The sequence below is a fragment of the Eleutherodactylus coqui genome, chromosome 12, assembly GCF_035609145.1.
Source record: "Eleutherodactylus coqui strain aEleCoq1 chromosome 12, aEleCoq1.hap1, whole genome shotgun sequence".
NCBI classification, from domain to species: domain Eukaryota; kingdom Metazoa; phylum Chordata; class Amphibia; order Anura; family Eleutherodactylidae; genus Eleutherodactylus; species Eleutherodactylus coqui.
In genome coordinates this window covers 79,603,772-79,609,808 of record NC_089848.1, presented here as the reverse complement: position 1 = coordinate 79,609,808, position 6,037 = coordinate 79,603,772, and positions in this window count along the sequence as shown.

Below are 6,037 nucleotides of genomic sequence, written 5' to 3'. Positions count from 1 at the left end.
CTGCATCAAGTTTTTTGTGGTTGGCTCTTGTAAGGGGGGACAGACACACAGACAGACCATCAACACAGGTAAACTAAAAAAAATAAGTTTGTTATTCAACTACAAACCATACCTGCAAAAAAAACCCAAAACTTCAAAACCTTCTTGCGCCACATGCGAATGTCCGCGGTCGGACCCAGACCATCTCTTCTGGCCACAGGTTTAGCATAAACCCACCCACCTGAAGATCATGTATTGCTTTTGTGACCAGTTTTGTCATTCCCGTCTGCGCGTTCCAGTCCGTGAAATTCCAGTGCACTCGTGAAAGTTCAAACGCACTGTGAATGCTGTGGCAGCTGAGGAGGTCATGGTAGGGATTATGCTAAAACCTACATCTTGGAGAAACTGTCTGGGACCGACCCCGAGACTGTACTGCGAAGATCTGCATGAGGCGTGTAAGCGTTTTAAAGACTTTTTTGCAGGTATAGTTTGAAACTGAACAATAAACTTATTTTTGAAAAGAAGAAGGCAGCGAGGAAGCACTAAAAAGCTATAAGGGGGAAAAAGCAGCAAAGGTGGAGAAACAGAGACTTACAGCCAAAAAGAATAAAAATAACCCTAAACTGTACATCAGTTATATAAATAGTAAACAGATTAATACTGACAGTGTTGGCCCTTTTAAAAAATATGGGAACAATTGTAGAGGTTGATGAGAAGAAAGCAAGTCTATTTGGCTTCAAATGGCTCAATGCACATATGCGATGTTTTAACGCTTGCGATGCAGTGGTAAAGCAAAATTGCGGCGTGTCCATTCTTTTTACGATCGCGCAGTGCCAGCCCCATTGAATTCAATGGGAGATGCTCGTAATCCTCTGCCACTGCTGTAACAACAGACTTCCCGTGGCGAGGACTTTCGAGGGGTGGGCTTGAAATATAAGGCCACATTTCTCCCCCCTTCCCAGAAAATAATCCATGAACTGTAGAGAAGAAATTACAAAATATTAATACACTACCTTGGAAGCGCAGTCAACTCTGGTGTGTCTTACAGCAGGTCCAACACTTTTCTTCTCTTTCTCTTCTCGACGGGGATTTAAAAATCTCCGCCCCTTGAAAGCGCTGCCGCTGATTGGCTGAGCGCTGTGACCAATCGCAGGCAGCGCTCAGCTGTCCTTTAATGACGGCTGGGCGCTGCCTCTGATTGGTCACAGCACTCAGCCAATCAGAAGCAGCGCTTCCAGGAGTCAGGGTTTTTTAAATCCCCGGCCAGAAGAGTGTTGGACTTGCTAGAAGACGTGCCAGAGATGACTGCGCTTCCAAGGTGATGTATTAATTTTTTTTCTACAGTTCAGATTATTTTCAGGGAGAGGGCTTATATTTCAAGCTCCACCAAAAATCCTCGCCACGGGGAGTCCTCTGCCACTGCTGTCACAGCAGTGGCAGAGGGTAGTGAGCATCTCCCAATGATTTCAATGGGCTGGCGCTGCTGCTGCCGCCAGCCTTATTGGAAACAATTGCAGAAGATCACTATCTCCTGCCGTGGCTGTGACATCCACAGCAGGAGATTCCTTCAGCCCTGCTGGGATAGGAGGCCGTTTCCCTGCCGAAACGCCTCGCATCTAGGGCTTCAGAAGGATAGTCTAGCGATATCGGGGTGTCAATCACATCCCGATATCGCTCTCACCAGTGTGCAGGGGCCCTCAAAAAGATTAAAATAGACAAATCACCAGGTCCTGATGGCATACACCTCCGAGTACTAAGGGAATTAAGTAATGTGATAGACCATTTTTTTTCCTTATATTTAAGGACTCTATAGTGACGGGGTCTATTCCACTGCATTGGCACATCACCAATGTGGTGCCAATATTCAAGAAGGGGGTCAAAAATTGAACCTGGAAACTACAGGGCGTTAAATTTTATTTCTATAGTGGGTAAAATGTTTGAAGTTTTTTCAAGAGATGCCATCCTGGAGTACCTCAACTGTATAACTTCGTATCAACATGGGTTTATGAGAGATCGCTCCTGTCAAACCAATCTGATCAGCTTCTACGAGGAGGTAAGTTCTAGACTGGACCCGGGAGAGTCACTGGATCTTGTGTATCTGGACTTTTCCAAAGTGTGTGTTACTGTGCCACATAAAAGGTTGCAAATAAGGAAGATGGAACAATACCTCTGGCATCGCCAACTATTGGATGGCAGCATTCCTGCAAATCAATGTACGACTTTTTAAGAAGTCTGTAAAACAATGATTGGGAATAGAAAACCAAGCCAGAATTCATACACAGACAGCTGTTTCGGGGTGTTTGCTGCTAATCAGTGTGCAGTAAGTTTCTGGCTTGGCTGGTGAAAGGCTTGTAACATGGGTCAAGAGGGGTGTTCCCAAGAGGTAAAACCCCTCTTGACCTGCATAAAAGGTTGGTATAGAAATTGAGAATGCTTGGTCTGGGTGACAATGTGTATAAGTGAATAAGTAACTGGCTACAAAACCCAGAAAGGTTATCAAAATTTGGGTTTAGCTTAGAAAAAAAAGTCGGCTGAGGGGCGACCTAATAACTATGTATACATATATCAGGGGACAATACAGAGATCTCTCCCATCATCTATTTATACCCAGGACTGTGACAAGGGGGTGTCCTCTGCATCTAGAGGATAAAAAAAATTTCTACACAGACATAGGTTTCTTGCTCTTATGAGTTGTATATGTTACGGAATTCCAAAGAATCCTCGAACTCGATCCAATTAAGCCACGTTTTCTGAAACTTATCTTGTGTACCTTTTACTGAAGCTGTCCAATCCTCCATCTCCATTATCTCTCTAACCATTCTAAACCACATCTTAATTGAGGGCGGCACATTCTGCCACCATAGCCTAGTAATACATGCTCTTGCTGCGTTTACCAGATGGCGCACCATGACTTTTTTTATGTGGACACACGTCGTTGACATGCAGCAGGAACAGCACGGGTGATTTGGGTAGAATGAAGCTTGTGAATTTGGAGGTAATCCGCCATACTTCGGCCAAGAAACTGGCCAACATTGGGCATTCCATCCAGTAGTCTGTTTAGTAGGGTTAAAACCACTGACAAGTTCCCTTTAAAAACTGGCCGATATACATGCTGCCCTGGATGTCCATGCGCTAGAATCCAAGCAAATGAGCCTAATAGAAGATCTCCAGACAAAAACTATTGATGGCATACCCTCCGGATAAGTCATCACTAGTTAATCACCTGAAACCCACCACTCATGATCACCAGTGCAGCAAGTCAGATGTACATCATAGGGGGAAGGGGTAACTGCAGAAGTGCCCTAGCTGGCTTCACATCCATTGAAATCAGTGAGAGCTGAAGCCAGCTATTAAACCTCCACCTCTGGCACCAGGGACAGGTGCGAAAGTGTAATAGCGGTTATTAGTTTATCAACGTAACATAGAATGCAAGGCTGAAAAAAAGATACATGTCCATCCAGTTCCATCTATTAACCCTCAATGTTGATCCACCCCCCCACCCCCACCCCCCAAGGTAGAAGCACATTTTTAAGGGAAAAAAAATTTCATCCAGACTTGAAATATCTTATAGTGGGACCTGATCTCCCATCAACTCCTCTCTTGTTCCTTCTTCACTGAGGTGTCCGAGAGGAGTTGACAACGGCACGGTATTGAAGATACACAGGACACCGTGCCCCATGATGTGAACAGAGCAGGAGAGCTGTGATGAAAGAGAGAATAGACTCCAGGAAGGATGGGGTTCCATATAGTTGCTTAAAAAGCTTACCCATTGGTTACTGGAAAAGCAGTTTCACCATATTCAGCGCCCCCACCCCACCCTCCATTGAGTACTGGAAAAACAGTTACCATATTTAGCCCCCCCATTGGGTACTGGAAAAGCAGTTTCACCATATTCAGACCCCCTTATAGTGAGCCCAGTACACACCTGGGTTTTGCCAACTGCTGGCACTAGTCCTACTGCAACATCATTATCGGTTTAGCAGTGGGTCAGCGATAGTCTGGGGAGGCATATACTTGGAGGGTCACACAAACTCCACGTGATAGTCAGCAAACCCCTGCAGCTGTTTGGTACTGTGATGACATCCTTAGAACCATTGAGCCTGCCTCATCTGGGCAGAGTGTATAGGTCTATCCTGGATGGCATTGATAAGCTCATGTTCTTCAGAGTCGAATCCAATTGAGAACCTCTAGAACATTGTGTGTGAGTGCATTCACTGCTGCAACTGTACAGGCGCTCATTGATGTCGTCGGGCATACAATCATGTGAAGGCCACACTCACTACTGAGTCACATTCGATGCAGTGATGAAATCCACACATTCTTTGGGCGATTTGGAATCCGATCCTCAAGGGGTAGAAGAGTTTTGTTTCCATTGAACGTTGATCTACCATTTTCTTCTCAACAAATTGGACAATTTGTATCAGTAAAGACCTTCAACTTGGAGGTTTTCATTCATTGAGATCCAATGTGTGGCCTAAAAGGGGTATTCCAGGCTTTTACAACTGATGACTAGGTCAGCACTTGTTGGCAGGTGGGAATCTGCCACTCAAAATCCCAGTTGAGCGATCAACCCCATTGGCAGTGGGATGTTATTGGTGATCAGGGCAAGACGTGTCACAGTAGCTTCACTCCCACTGAAATCATTAAGAGTGCTGTACCCCTATTACAGTTCCTGCTCTTCAATACTTGCACACACCCTTTCATATATAAAGAACAGCAATATGAAGAACAGCATATAGCAGTACTGAGCAGTGTAGATTAGATTTCAGTAGCTGTATTAGTAGCAGTCATGGCTATATGACTCTCCCTCGTCCAGGCTGTTGCAGGCAGCATTAGATGATACCACCAGCACCATCTCTTCTCCATTTTGGTCTTTCACTAGAGACAACGTTAACAGACTTTACTTGATAACAGGCAGTGGATGGTGAATTATAAGGGAGTCCCCTGTGCGGCCAATACACCAGTGATTTTTCACAGTCCTGAGGTTTGACTTTATAACACTGCCTGTCAGATCACGGTGGGATATAACACTATGGCATTACATCATACCGCAGGACAATCAAACCACCAAGTTCTTGTCCCCTCTGGGGACTAAGAAAAAATAAAAAAGTAAGGTTTTTTTTGTTTATATAAAAAAAAAAAAAAAGCCTGCGCTATTGGTACGGATTTTGATGCGGATGGCAGCCGATTTCACCCCTTCAACTGAAAGGGTGAAATCGGTTGTAGATCTGCATGGGAAAAACAAAACAAAAAAAAAAAAAAACACAAGACACACCAATGGCATGCATCTCGACTTTGTGGTTGATACAGATTTGCTGGAAAAAATCTTCACCATTTTCCACCTTATGTACCCTAATAGCAATGTTACTATTGCATAGATACACCATTTCTGCCCAAATCTTTCGACATCTTCCCTAGAGCCGTTTCTCTCAACTCCAGTCTTCAAAATACAATCCAACAGGTCATGATCAGAGGATGCCCTATAGAGAGCACACCTGGAGCCATTTGTGAGTGCAATACTAAGGCCGGCTTCACATGAGCGAGAAAGTCACGCGAGATTAACAAGTCTCAGACGAATATGAACCCCATTCTTTTGGATGTGATCACACACGAGCGATTTTTTTTCCCCACATCACAATGCAGGAAACAAATCACGGCAGGTCCTATCTTTGGGCGTACCCTCGCATCTCCTGTTTTGAGTGGGGCCGGTGGCAGCATTGCTCCACGTCCGAGTTGCGATGTGAGGTTCCCAATTGAAAAGAACGGGAGAAACTCAGTTATCGCTACTTCCTTGAAGTGATGCGAGGCGGTTTTTGAGATAGACACCTCGCATCTGCAGGAAAATTGCATGTTGGCAGGCACGAAATTGGAATGTGTTCCATGGCTCGATATCACGCTCTCCCTTGTGAAGTTAGCCCAAGTCTGCTCTCACACATGCGCTCACAAAACCACGAGGTTTTCGACACATGCTACAGTTTCGTTCACCCCATCATTATGGTGCGTTAACAAGCGCAAAAAAAGGGGGGGCAAAAATAAAGCGGACAGTTGTAGTCTGCGA